This window comes from Ceratotherium simum, chromosome 29 (genome assembly GCF_057802395.1).
Source record: "Ceratotherium simum simum isolate JZ-2026a chromosome 29, ASM5780239v1, whole genome shotgun sequence".
Lineage (NCBI taxonomy): Eukaryota > Metazoa > Chordata > Mammalia > Perissodactyla > Rhinocerotidae > Ceratotherium > Ceratotherium simum.
In genome coordinates, this window is record NC_141928.1 from 14,401,616 (window position 1) to 14,417,046 (window position 15,431).

Consider the following 15,431-nt stretch of genomic DNA (forward strand, 5'->3'; position numbering starts at 1 on the left):
GGAGACAGTAAAAATATCAGTGGCTGCTGGTGGGGAGCGGTGCAGGTAGACAGGGATGAATTTGTGGACCACAGAGGATTTTTAGGGCAGTGAACATATTCTGTGTGATATTATAATGATGAATGCATGTCGTTATACATTTTTCCAAACTCACTGAGTGTACAATATCAAGAGTGAACTCTATGGTTTGGTTTGTCAATGTAGGTTCATCAATTGTAACAAATGTACCACTCTTGTAAGTAATGCTAACAATGGTGGACACTATTCATGTGTAGGGGCAGGGAGTATTTGGGAAATCTCTGTACTTTCCTCTCAATTTTGCTGTGAACCTAAAACTGCTGTAAAAAAGTGAAGTCCCCCCCAGAAAAAAAAAAAAGACCCATAGGAATGAGCACAAAGTGTTTGGATCTTTGTGTCTCGTGTCAATGGCCACCAGAGTGATGATAGAGTCCAATCCTATTGCCACACTTTTGTTAGACTCGTTAGACACAGCAGTTTGTTAGACACAGCATAGTACAGTGGCCATAAAATGTGTCTTAGTGCTGTCCTGATAAGTTCTTACAAAAGGCTATTAATCAAATATGTGTGACTGAAGGACTTTTTGAACACTTGAAAAAAAGAAATGACTATCTCCAAACGTCCGTTCATATTTTGATATTGTAATTACAGGAGGGTCATTTGATAACATAGGAATAGTTCTGGGGCTATACATTGAAGATATACAAATGTATTGCTATGGTAACTTCTAGGTACCAACTGTCTGAACTCAATTGTTCTGATTGTGGAGGAAAAACACCTTGTATGTACTCAAGTGAATCAAGAAACTGTTTCTGTATAGCTCTATAAGGAAATATTGTTCAGAACTTAAGTCTTGAAATTCTTTTTGTTTATTTGGGGATCTGGGACCTTATAGTGACAGTAGATAAGTTTTGCTACCTTATGATCCAGTTAAATCATATAGATAATCATGGGATTAAGATATTCCTATACAGAATATAAAAGAGAGTGTGATTATTAGTTCTAGGATTACAATTAGTATCCTTGGGGGTTATAGATATGGCTATAAGATCAAATGTTTCCTCTTCCATAAAATGGTAGCAAAGAATAACTCACACGCACTTAGTATAGTTTGAAAATTTGCTAGACATTTGCTAAAATATACAAGAAGTAACAAAAAATACACTATTCTTGAAATGGCAAAAACAGTATGCACATAGAGAGAGGGGGAAGGGAAACGGGAGAAAGTCTGGCTAAGCTGATTGACCAGAAACTGCCACAGTGGCCAGACTGAACAGTGTGCCTAGAGCAGGCTAACCGGGTTATTAGTGAAAACTATGGAATACCTGAGAACTCTTAAACATTCATCTGTGGAGAGCGTCTCTGTGTAAACTTTGTCAATGTTTTTTCATTGCCACTTCTGGTTGAGGTAAGCCAGACTGCACCATTTCTCTCATCAGAATTGCTCAAGATGAGTGACAGTTGAACCCCTCTCTTAAAGTAGTTGAATCAATGAGTTAGAACACATAATGTGCTCATAACGTTGTCTGGCAATGTGTAAGTCCTCAGTAAGCATGAGTCATTTTATTGTCAGCGTTTATAGACTCATGAACTTCAACTGCTCACACATGCATACACCATTTTTTTCACTTCCATTGTGGCTGATGACAACTCCATATTGTTCAAACAAAAACGTAGGAATCCTTGACTCCTATCTTTCTCTCACACTCCTCTCAATTCTTCAGCAGCTCCTGTTGGTTCTAACTTACAACTAAATACAGTATTCACTGAATTTTTACTACTTTCTCTGCTACCATCCTAGCCTCACTCTCATTTCTTTTTTTATTTTGAGGAAGATTGGCCCTCAGCTAACATCTGTTGCCAATCTTCCTCTTTTTGTTTTTTTCTCCCCAAAGCCCCAGTACATCGTCTTATACCCTAGTTGTAGGTCCTTCTAGGTCTTCTATGTGGGACACCGCCTCAGCATGGCTTGATGAGAAGTGAGTAGGTCCACGCCCAGGATCCGAACCAGCGAACCCCAAGCGACCCAAGCAGAAAGTGCAAACTTAACTGCTACGCCACTGGGCCAGCCCCTCACTCTCATTTCTTAACTGCACTGTTGCAATAGCTCCTAGGTGGGCTCCTTGCTTCCACTCAGACCCTTTTCCTTCAGTCACAACACAGCAGGGAAAGTGATCCTTTTTAAATCTGAATCACGTTACTCTTCTGCTGAAAGGCTTCCAAGGGTTACACAAATAATTCACAGTAAAAATCGAATTACAAAGCTTAAAGGACCTACTGCCCCTGGCACCTCTAAAACGATCTCCTACTGCTCTTCTACGTGCTCACCACCCTTCAGTCACTCTAGTCTCCTTTTGTTCCTGGAACATAGCTGGCACTGTCACATCTGAGAGCTTTGCAATTGCTGTTTCCTCTCCCTGAAATGTTTTTCCTGAAAATAACCCTATTCCTTGTTGCCTTTCCTTCTTTGCTCAAATATCACCTTCTCGGTGAGACCAGTCCTTATCATACGACTTAAAGTTGCAACCTAGCCCCCACATTCCTGATTTCTTCACACTGCTGCTTTTTATAGCACTTAAGCACCCTGAAACTTACTTACATATTGTGTTTATTTTCATTCTCTCCCCACTAGAATATAAACTCTACAACAGAAAAATATTTCTGTCTGATTTGTTCACTTCTAGAAATTTGCATAAACACAGTAGACGCATAATATGTACTGGTCAAAAGAATGAATTACTTATGTATACATGTAGCTTTGTCTTATATGGAAATCAGTTCTTGCTGTTTGTGAAGCAGAGGATACCTCATTTTCATAACCTAGAGTTAAGCAGGCATAGGTAGGCTGTCCCCAAAAAGAAAGTCCCACACAGAAAAAAAAATACGTCCTACATTGGTTTAGGGAATTTGGAAATGAGACGCAATGCCCTGTGTTCCTCTGTTGAGATTTTGACACAGGCAAAAATAATTGTAAATATAATAAATCCAAAATCTTTGCAATATGTTTAGATTTTAGGAAACAACCAGAAACAATATATAACTAGCAACTACACTAAAAACACAAACCTTCTAAACTTTCTTACTTAAAACCCTTGGAGCAACACTTACTTTTATAACTATGGAAAATGATAGACAAAAGGACATAGAAACCAAAAAGTTTATTGCTCTCTCATTTATATAAACAGATACACACTAGGAATTATCATTAAATTTGATATTAGCCATTTTTATGACTTTTTATTTATCTAAACAATATTCCACAAACCTTGGTACTACTTAATGTAAGGGTCCAGATGTGAATTTCATTCTAAAGACAAGTAGCATTTCACATTTGAGAATTCTTATCTTTTCAACTTTGTACCAGTAAATCAAGGAGTAAGAAAGCATAACTTATACAAAATTCAATATTATTCAGACCTCTAATCTTAGTCTAAGATTATTTCTCTTCTTAAAGAAGAAACATATAACATGTAATATCTTCCTTCAGAACAAGAAAGTTTATGTATTTTGAAATCATAACAAGTTATTCATATCTCATCAGGTAGATAATGTTGTGTCTTAAGTGTTGATTTGACAAAAATGATAGTTGCTGGCAATGCCAGATACCAAGGGTTATGAGAGAAGAGTGAAGACAAGATATATACCTAAAGCTAAGGCAATAGGTTATAGAGATCATAACCCAGAAGTTTTAAAGTCAGTGGGTTTTATAAACATAGGCAGGGAATACAATCAAAGCAGGGAAACATAAAGGAGTAGGAACCATTGAAATTTAGAGAAGTTTGAAGGGTACCAGAGACAACAGCAGTCGCTGTACCAGTTAGCTTTTGCTGCATAACGAACCATCCCAAAATTCAGTAGCTCAAACAACGAACATTTATTTATATTACATTTCTATGGGCTAGCAATTTTGGATGGGACTTTGCCCAATTGGATGGCGCTTATGGTCTGGGCTAGGTTCAACTGGTCTCAGCAGGGGCTCACTCATGCCTCTGTAATCATCTACCAGGTCACCTGGGAGCTGGTTGTTAGCTGGAGCATCTTGGTTCTCCTCCATGTGGTCCCTCATCTTCATGCTTGGACTAGTTCACATGATGGTCTCAAGTTTCCAAGAGCAGCAGGAACATAGTCTACCTAGACTTGGGACTCTCACACATCACTTTCACTGAATCTATTAGTCAAAGTAAGTCCCAAGCCCTGCCAAAAATCAATGGGCAGGGAGATAAACTCCACACTTGCAAGTAGGGGCTGCAAAGAATTGTGGCTATTTTTCCAATCTACCACAGTCACCTACACAAGTTTTCAAGGAGATGTCTCTGGAAGCATCACTAGCAAAATTAAGAACACAGGTGGGTAACTGTTACTTGGCAAAAATAATACCCCACCTATAAAGTATCCACAGAGCGAATTTCATGTCTTTATTCCTCAGGTTATAGATAAAGGGGTTTAACATGTGTGTCACCACTGTATAAATGTGGCAATTATGTCTTCGACTTTGAAATTATTCAATGAAGGAAAGAAGTAAATCATTGCAAGAGCCCCATGGTACAAAAACACCACAAAGAGGTGGGAGCTACAGGTGGACAAGGCTTTGTATATCCTCTTGAAGGAGGGGACTCTCAAGATGGAGAACCCAATGCAGATATAAGAGCACAAAATAGCACTTAATGGTAGGAATGTAAACACTCCCCTCTCAATGAAGATGACTAGCTTATTGAGAGAGGTGTCTGAGCAGGTCAACTTCAAAAAAGCAGTGAGATCACAGAAGTGAAGGAAGATATTCTCAGCACAGAGGACAGGAGGGACATAAGGAGAGAATGCAACAGGGTGTGAGTACAAGAGAAGAAGTAGGATCCAGCCACCAATGAGACACCAATGTGCTCCTTCCTCATGACGATGGTGTAGTGGAGTAGCTGACAGATGGCCACATACCTGTCATACGCCATCACCGCAAGAAGGAAATTGTCAAGACAAACAAAAGTATTAAAAAATACATTTAGGATACGCACCCACATAGGGGATGGCTAAGTGCTGAATCTGCATGTTCATGAACATCTTTGGGACAGTGACAGATGAGAAAGAGACGTCGGAGAAAGCCAAGTGGCTGAGGAAGAAGTACATGGGAGTGTGGAGGCAAGAGTCCAGCCTGATGAGCAGGATCATGAGCAGGTTCCCCAGCACCATGGTCAGGTATATGCCCAGGGACAGGGTGAAGAATACACTCTGTTCTTCTGGCTGGATGGGGAGTTCCAGGAGGAGGAATTTAGACATGCTGCTCTGGTTCTCCCTTCTCATTCTTTTTCAATCTCTGCTGGGGATAAAAGGAGCAGGAAATATCAGGGACTGAGATATGGTGGTTATCATCATCATATGTACATTACAGCCACATGCTTTTTTCCCCAGAGACTGAGTCAAAATTCAGACAAACCTCATATTTTTCTATCTAAATCTGTCTGCCACATTCTGGTCACAGAGTGCATCAGATTTCCAAAGGAAAACAAGGTTTCCTTCAAAGGAGACCAGTGTCAACTTCTTCACTTATTCAGCCATGTTCCAGGTGCCATTCTTGGAACTGAGAATCAAACAGAAAATAAAATACTCAATCCTCTTCCCTTTTGGAGCTGACATTCTGTGAGTATATTATAGAGTACTTATCAAGAGCTGGGGCTTTGTAGCTAAGAGGCTTGAGTTGGATTCCACCCTCAACAATTTACTACCTGGGTGGCCTTGGGCACTTTCTCTATGTACCTCAGTTCCTCATCTGTAAAATGAGAATAATATTATTACCTACTTATGAGGATGTTAGGAGCAATAAATGAGTGAATGCATGTGACACATTTAGAAGAGTACCCTGCACGTAGTAGGTACTCAACAATACTAGCTATTAGTATAGCAATAATAAATAAACCAAGACTTTCCTGGGAAAACCAGAATGTATGGTCACCTACTTATACCACTTTCTAATTTGCAGAGGACTTTTACTTGCATTTAATTACATTAATCAGTAAACATTAATTGAGTGCCTATGAAGTAGACATTCCAACAGTTATTTCTTTCATGTTACTATTGTGGAGACAAGTGTGAAGTCACTACCAACACATAGTAGTTGATGAGTCCTGATCTCAAACATAGGACTTCTGATAGTCTTTGCATTAGAGGCCTGGAAACTGCTTCACTGTGATTAAATCAGAGTTAGAGGTCACATACAGAAGCCCTAGAGAGGGAACCCAGTGCGAGCCCATCACTCTAAGGCACAGGTGTCTGATAGAAGAGACTCTTGAAAGAACAGAGAAGGGCTCAGCCAAGCAGGTCATCTCAGTCAGTGGAGACTAGGAGGAGGGAAGTGACTTAAACCTTCTGCTGAGACCTGCCTGCCCACTGGCATTTATTGGATCAGATTTCTTCTTGGAACACAAGCATCTCTGGGGGGAAATCCAGAAGTTATGTGTCAAGTAGGATCTTCACATTCAATGACCAGATCAGGAGGAACAGAACCTTATTGCAAGCCACCCCTGTGTGAAAGAGGCAGCTGGATGCACACTCAGGAAGGAAGAAAGGAAGCTGTCAGCTGGAGTTTTTTTTTTTTTTTTTTTTTACTCTTTAAAGTGATGTATTTTTTTTTCCCGTTTTATTTTATTTTATTTTATTTTATTTTAATTTTTTGTTTATTGCAGTAACATTGGTTTATAACATTGTAAAAATGATGTACACCTGAAATTTTTACAATGTTATAAATCAGCTGGAGTTTGAAAGAGCCTCTTTGGATGTTCTTCTGCCTTCACACAAAATACTCTGCCTTGAACAGTCAAGAAATGACTAGTGAGTTGAGAATCTCATATATTTAAGGAATAATCATGATGCTCTCACCCATTTAATGCATGCTTATAGCATGCTACATACTTGGTTAAATACTCTCATCCTATTTTACAATGAGAACTTGTATCCAAGGAAAAGAAGTCCTCATGACCTAAGGATATTTTGAATGTTTCATACCTGTTTTTGAGCAGCAGAAAAATGGGCAAGAAGATCCTCATTCACCAATAAAGTTAATACCTAGGGAAAAACAGCCTGGAACTTCTGATTAGAGAAGGAGTCTACACGGTCTAATTGCCCAATTTCCCGCCTTCCCCTTGGGAGGTAACCTGTGAAGCGACTAAAGCGGCTGAGCCACGAGTCCCAGGAGAAGGTGTCTTTGATGTCGATGTTGATGTTGATGGCATGGAAAGCAGAAGTGACTGTCATCACCCTGGCTTCTGCAGTAACCACAGCATGGAGTTGGCCTCTTCATACATCATAGACTAGCTCAGACGGGATAAGGCCTGGCCTTCACGGACTCCCACACTCCTGACTCTGGCCTCCATTAGATCACACGTTACACTGCCACCTGAGAGCTTGCAGGTAGCCCCACCCTCCTGAGATGCTCTGCAGAGCAGGGGCTCAGGCTTGTTCAGGAAGTATCAAGTGGTGAAGTTGATCCCAAAGGCATTAGACACAGACTGACAAGAGATCAGAACTAGCTCTGCCAGTGGGTGCGTTAAGTAAGGGGCTGAAGTTCTGTTCCCTCAGATCTATGGTGGGTGCTAAGAGTATCTTGCTCATGAGGCTATTGTGGGGCTTAAATGAGATGCTATGTGTTAAAGCTCTAAACCCAGCCAGTTTCCTGAAAACAAGTTAGCCTAAGGAACTAATATCCTAATCAATTTGCCAAATGAAACATTCACTTTAATAATTGTTCCAGTTACTATTACTGTGAAACATAGCAACTCAAGTCTTCTTTTAACTTAAACTATGATTGTAACCAACTAAAAGCAGATTGTGGATGGGAAACAGGAACACAAGACTTTCACTTTTCACTTCATATTTTTTATAGGGCCTTCTTTCCTCTGTAAGTCAGACAGAGGATAGGATAGGATCACAGAACTCAGCTCACTAATAGCAGTGAGAATGATGGAGTGCAAGGGACAAACCTAAACCACGAAGCCAAATGGATCCAATTTTTGTAACGAGTTGTATCAGTCAGGGTTCTCTAGAGAACAGAACCAGTAGGAGGTAGATAGAGAGACAGAGATAGATAGATAGATAGATAGATAGATAGATAGATAGATAGATAGATAGATAGATGTCTCCTATTATATACATACATATATGTATGTATTTATATATGTTTATGTTACATATGTGTGTGTGTCTGTGTGTGTGTATATATATATATATATATATATATATATATATATATATATATATATCAGAGAGAGAGATTTTAAGAATTGGCTCATGCAATTGTGGAAGCTGGCAAGTCCACAATTCACAGACCCATAGACTGGAAACTAAGGGAGGAGTTGATGCTGCAATCTGGGGTTCAAAATCCACAGGGCAGGCTAGCAGGCTGGAAACTGAGGCAATTTGAGACAGAATTTCTTCTTCCCCAGGAAACCTCAGTTTTTGCTTGTGCTCTTAAAGCCTTCAACTGATTAGATGAGGATGAGCTCCTTTACTTAACATTATTTTATTTTGCTTACATTATTTTATTTTATAACTGGGTTCTGTAGCCCAGCCAAGTTGAAACATTAAATTAACCATCACAAGTGTTGAGGTTGGAGTGGTAGTCAAGAAATCATCACCTATGGCAAATTATGGAAATAGCATTCCTATAGATCAGCACCCAATCAGTGGTAGTGCTCTATCTCTATGCACAAAGGAAATCAAGGATGAATGATGAAGAGACTGAATGTAGTCACTCCAACAAACATTCTAATCTCTTTCAGAGTTTTTAGACCTGGGCCAGTTTTCAGACCCAGAACCCATTGACTAATGGAGAGGCCAGGTCCCAAGGAGGAAGGGCCATGCAACACCACAGAAAGTATACCTCTAATGATTCCTTCTGGCCTTCCCCAGAGGTACCTATGGCCATTTACTTGGGTAACTTTACATGGGAAAATATCTTCATGATCCCGTTGTTACAGAGGATGCATATGGGGACAAGTTATTAAGTGAAGTACTAGCACAAATCTGTTCCACAGTGGGTCCAGTTAATCTGAAGACCCACTGTGTGATCATTTCACTAGTCTCCAAATATATCATTACAAAGATATATTTGGCAGTTGGCATAACCAAAACATTGGATCCATGGCCTCTTGGAATCCCCTGAAACTGCCCATCCCCCTGCCAGGATGATAAATCAAAAATAATGTCATATCCCAGGAGAAAGGCAGAGAAAGTATGTCAGGGTGAATGTCTCCATCATCTCTCCTTAACTCACCAGCTAAGTCCCTAAACAAGCCAGGCAGATTCTGGAAGATGACAGTAGACTGCTGCAAACTCAACCAAGGAGTAGCCTCAATCTCAGCCATCTTGCCTGATGTGGTATATTTGATGCAGGTTACTAGGATGAGGCTGTGGGTGCATGGTTTTCAGCCATTGATCTGATGAATGCATTCTTTTGAACTCCTATCACGTAAAAGGATCAGAAACAGTTTGCATGCACTTTGAATAGAAAATAGTACGTTTTTCCCCAAGGCTCTTTTAACTTGCTTGAATTCTGTCATAATATAGATTCAAAGATGCATACAATCTGAATATCCCACAGAACATCACACTGGTCCATTGTATCAATGACACCACGGTGATTGGACCAGATAACCAAGAAGTTGCTAGCAAGTTGGAGCCGTAACAAGACACAGACAATCCTGAGGGTGGAAGGCAAACACTACAAAGATGCAGGGGACCTTCACATCAATATCGTTTTTAGGAATCCAGTGATCTAGGAGAGGGAACAGAAAGCTACAGTTGCATAGAATATTCCACGTAAACAGCTGAAAGAGGAGGGAAAAGCCTGAGGATAGTTTACAGCTGGGGCAGCTCACTGTGTAAGATTAGGTCAAAAATGGATAACGACTGCACCACAGTTGATCAAGGGTTGCCTTGTAAGATATTTCTCAGCTTTAATCTTCCTTTGGAGATGGCCTTGGCTGAAAGATACTGCTTCACCAAAGAGCATCCTTTCTTCCAGGGGCAGCCTGCATCCAACGATCAACAGTGGGGTGTAAAGAACCACCTCCCTTGACATCCTAGCTCCAGAGCTCCAGGTAGAGTCAGCAGTGATCTTCATTGGGAGTGTATCACAACCTAACTTCTCTCTCTGTCCTACTCTTCTTCCTTCCTCTCCCTCCATAGATGTTGATCCCAAGAACACTCCCTAATAAACATCTTGCAGACTAATCTCCATCTCAAAGTCTATTTCCTAGAGAATTCAAACTACAATACTCCCTATTCACCACACACACACACACACACATACATAATATCCCATCACCTTTGATTACCCACAGTTGAGGAAACTAAAGCGTGCCCTGGCAATGTTATGGTAAGTTTGACAGGCTCTGAAAATAGCCTCAATCGTCATAAGGAGGCCTCGGGAGTCCTCTGTCCCCTTGGGGCAGCTCCACATAATTCTGCTGCCCATTGTGGTGTCTGTACCTAGAGATGTCACAGAGCAAGCTCTCTTGAGGGGTCAGGTTGGAATGAGCACACCATAGCTCCTTCAGCCCAATGAGGACCCAAAGGAGGCAGGAGAGCAGAGCTCAAACCCATGAGAAGCTGACAGGATCTTCCCAATCAAGAGAGTTCCTGTCACAGTGAGTCTGGGCATCTCTGCCTTCTACAATGGGGAGCAGATTAAAACAGAATAATTCTGAGGAACAGAGGTTGAGAATGAGACAGAGGTGTGAGACAGTGTCAGGAAAATGCATTATCCCTCTAGAATCTAGGGCAATCTATCTATCTTCTCTTTCCTCCTTCCTCTCAGCTCTTCTTGCTGATCACTGGCTAGAAGATCAAAAAGGTCAGCTTTGACTGATATTTGAACTTAATATCAATTTGGAGAAGTGGTTCAGGAGGGAGTACAGATTTCTTAAAAATGGGAAAGGTGAGAAGATAGCTGGATAAGGAAAGTGAACATCAGTACTGGCTGCCCACCTGACCATGCACCTCAATCAGGTATTTATTTCAGCCTCCTTGGCAGTTCCAAAAATCACATGGACACAGTTTATCATAGAGTTAAGCCTAAAATTTAAGTCTAGCTTTGTATTTTTTGACAACCCCATTTTATCACTGGGCTAAGGTCTGTGATTATCCCATGGTTTTTGAGGAAGCAAATTTCCAATAAGTGGTTATGGGGAGCTTCGTAGTAAAGCAACAAAAATAAGTCCCCCTATCAGACACATTCCAGTCTTTTAGAACTATTCACTCAGAATCTCATTCCAAAAATTCCTTCCATTTTCCCAAATACTCAGCATAGGTGAGACATAGGAGGATGCAACCTTACTTAATCACTTCAGATCTTCTTCATCTTACACTCCCCAGGCATTGCTTTCACAAAGAGCTTACTTTTGCTGATGTATGTTTTACAAACTGCAGTAATACATGATATTTCATTAGCTCTTTGGAATATATAAGATCACTCAGTGAGCAGGTAATGGAGGTCAGGTCTAACCCCCACATCCTGCTTCCAAGTCTGGTGCACTTTCTGCCACACCCTCATTCCATACACACATAATGCCCAGCCATCCAAGACAAATCACCCCATCATTGCCAGTGAGTCATGTATATTAGAATTTTCAAATTCTACAATCTGTTCAACACAGAAAAAATAGATTTCCCATTGTAACAACAAAGATCTGTTCTTAATGTGGGATGAAAAACATTTAAGTAAAACAATGTGTGCGGTGTGTGTGTGTGTGTATGTGTCAACGTAGAAAATGATCAAACTGAGGGGCCAGCCCAGTGGCGCAAGCAGTTAAGTGAGCGCACTCTGCTGCAGCAGCCTGGGGTTCACCGGTTTGGATCCCAGGCACACACCGACGCACGCTTGTTAAGCCATGCTGTGGCGGCGTTCCATATAAAGTAGAGGAAGATGGGCACGGATGTTAGCCCAGGGCCAGTCTTCCTCAGCAAAAAAGAGGAGGATTGGCATCGGATATTAGCTCAGGGCTGGTCTTCCTCACAAAAAAAAAAAAAAAGAAAGAAAGAAAATGATCAAATTGGAAAAAAAAAAAAAATAGGTCCCACGCGTGATTGCTTCAGATATACTTTCATAGCTTTACAAAAATATGAGAAGCTGCATAGTGGTTAAATCTTGAGATTCAGAATTAGTCCTGAACTTGAATCTTATTTCTGCTATTTACTTGACATGTGACTTTAGCAAATTATTTTAAGTCTCTATATCTGTTTTCTGATCAGAAAAAAATGGGAATAAAAATAGCTTATGCTTCGTATGGTTGTCGTGAGGATTAAACAAAGTACTGCCCATACAAGGAAAGTGCTTAATTGCTTATTCTCTCTCAGATTATTGAAGGCATGGACACACATTCCTTCTAAAAAAGCTTTGAAAATTCAGAATAAGATGAATTTGACCATTACAGCATTAGAGTGTGATGGCTAAGTTCATGTTAATATTCAGATTCATTACTCTTAAGAAGATATACAAATACCTGTTTATGGAAAAAGTCATTGGCAATGATGATGGCAAGGAGGAGAAGATAGTGGTATCAAATATTTGCTCTGCCCCTGGAGCCATTCAAAGTGCTTTAAGTATGATGAAATCCTCATAAAAACCTTATGGGGTAAATATTAGTATACTGTATTAACAGATGAGAAAACTGAAGTTTAAAGATATTTAATAACTTGCCTGATGTTAATCACCTGGAAAGTAGGCATTTAGTTGTTGCATAAATAAATGAATAAATAAATGTTCATTCCTTGAACTGCTACAAAAACGCCTATCCAGTGTGCTCATTCTCAATGTCTGGATGAAGAATTTAAAACACTTCGTGGGCATGAGGATACTGGAATCAATGTTGTTCATGATAGCAAAGACTTAGGAGGACATCTACGGAAACATATTAAGTCAAGTGTGCTGCATGCATACAATGAAGGAGTGAAAAGAAAAGAACCTAAATACAGATACACCTAAAAAAATTGCATATATAGAGAGAAAAACAGAGTGAGATATATGCCACAACATTATTGAAGTAAATGGAAAAAAACACACACAAAGCAACAATATATATTTTTCAAGGATATATATATATACACACACACATAAATAAACAAATGGATGATGGCATAGAAGGACATATGCTTGTTTAATGGTTGGGTGTCCAAGATGTGGGAACATCACAGGCTTAGAAAATTAGAGGAAAAATAAGCAAAAAGTAAACTTAAAAATAAGGATTCGTATGGACCGATAGTGATAGTCTGTGGTTTACTAACGAGTAGGAGCTTCTAAATAAGTGAATCTGAAAACAAAAGAAGCATATCAGTAAAACATTTTTGGACTGGGTTCATTATTCCTCTGATTCCCGTTGATTATTTTATCAAGCCCCTTTTACGGCAAAGAAGTGCAGAGATAAAGCTTTTCATGACATAACTGAAAATTATTTTCATATAGACAGAGAAAAATAAACCACCTTATCTGAAATAAATAAATTCCCCACCCTAACCATGTCAATGTCTATCCCTTTATGAAGTTTTATTTTTCTTTATAAAATGTAGAACTATCTGAAGATAGATAGATAGATAGATAGATAGATAGGTAATTGATAGATGATAGATATATTGATAGATAATTGGTATAGATAGGTATCTGGATGATAGATAGATAATTGATAGATGGTAGATATATATCTGGATGATAGATAGATAATTGATAGATAGTAGATAGATATCTCAGTGATAGATAGATAATTGATAGATGATTGATTGATGATAGACAGATAGATAGATATTCCATCAGAATGCAAGATCCACAAAGCCAAACCTTTCTCTGCCTTACTCACAGTTGTGTTCTCACTCCCAGAAGAGTACTTTTCACAAAGTAGGTGCTCAATATAAAATATTTTTTAATATTTAATATTAAACTGAATCAGGAAGGTTCAACTCTGCTCCTGAAAGAAAATTCTTCCTCCCAACCCCACGCTATCAACTCAGGAAGCTTATGAAATCTTAAAGTTGGGAAAGGAGGGCAGCATCAAGGACCACAAAGCTGACACATTGCTCACATGGTAGCTAATCACGACCCTATGGGTGGAAAGTCAATGTAGAAAGAAGCATACACTTGTTTGTGATTAAAGTTACAAAAGAGATGTGTTAGATCTTCTCTATTTTAGCTGGCTCCATGATCATGGAAAAAGTCAACCAAACCAGCAGTGTCTCTGAGTTCATCCTCCTGGGACTCTCCTCCCAGCCGGAGGACCAGAAACCACTCTTTATCCTCTTCCTCACCATGTACCTGGTCACCATAACAGGGAACCTGCTCATCATCCTGGCCATTCGCTCTGACCCCCAGCTCCAGACCCCCATGTATTTCTTCTTGAGTTTCTTATCTTTCACTGACATTTGCTTCACAACAACCATTGTCCCCAAGATGCTAGTGAACTTCTTGTCAGAGAAGAAGAATATCTCTTACGCTGGGTGTCTGACACAGATGTATTTTATGTATGCTTTTGGCAATACTGACAGCTGCCTCTTGGCAATCATGGCCTTTGACCGCTATGTTGCCATCTGTGACCCGTTCCATTATGTTACCACTATGAGCCACCACCACTGTGTCCTGTTACTGGTCTTCTCCTACTCATTTCCTCACCTCCGCTCACTCCTACACACTTCTGCTGAAACTTCTCACCTTCTGTGACTCTAATGTTATCCACCACTTCCTCTGTGACATCAACCCTCTGCTGAAATTGTCCTGCTCCTCCACTTTTGTCAATGATATCACAGTAAAGACAGAAGGACTGGTTGTTTTGGTGGCCCCCTTTCTATGCATTGCTTTCTCATATGTACGAATCCTCATTGCAGTTCACAAGATCCCCTCAGCTGCTGGGAAACACAAAGCCTTCTCCACCTGTTGTTCCCACTTTGCTGTGGTGATCTTATTTCATGGAAGCATATTCTATGTCTATTTACAGCCTTTGTCCAGCTACACTGTGAGGGACCGCACGGCAACAATTGTCTACACAGTTCTGTCCTCCATGCTAAATCCTTTTATCTACAGTCTGAGAAACAAAGATATGAAGTGGGTCTTGGGGAAGCTGATTGGCAGGAGGAAATCCTAGCCAGAAAGAATGCGAACCTGTTCAGGAACATCTCTGCTCCACTGGACCCTGTTGTTGCTGGTTCATGATACAGACAGTAAACTCTTAAGTCAGCAGGTATAACTCATATGTGTCCTGGATGTCGGGTTGTATCCACCTATTTCTTTACACATGCAACTATCCCATTGAGACTTGATTATGAGTCAGTAACTGGCTCAAGGTCTACTGAAATATTGGCATCCAATATTCATGTATCTGCCTCTCTCTTCCCATCTTTCTCTTCTCTAGAAAACCACATCTTTTTCATTCCCTCTAAGTGCTATTGAC

General features: G+C 40.0%; 1 pseudogene; it reads left to right on the forward strand.

Annotated features, from left to right (window-relative positions):
* The first annotated feature begins 14,188 nt into the window (after positions 1-14,188).
* On the forward strand, positions 14,189-15,125 carry LOC101388398 (olfactory receptor 1L8-like; annotated as a pseudogene).
* The last annotated feature ends 306 nt before the right edge of the window (positions 15,126-15,431 follow it).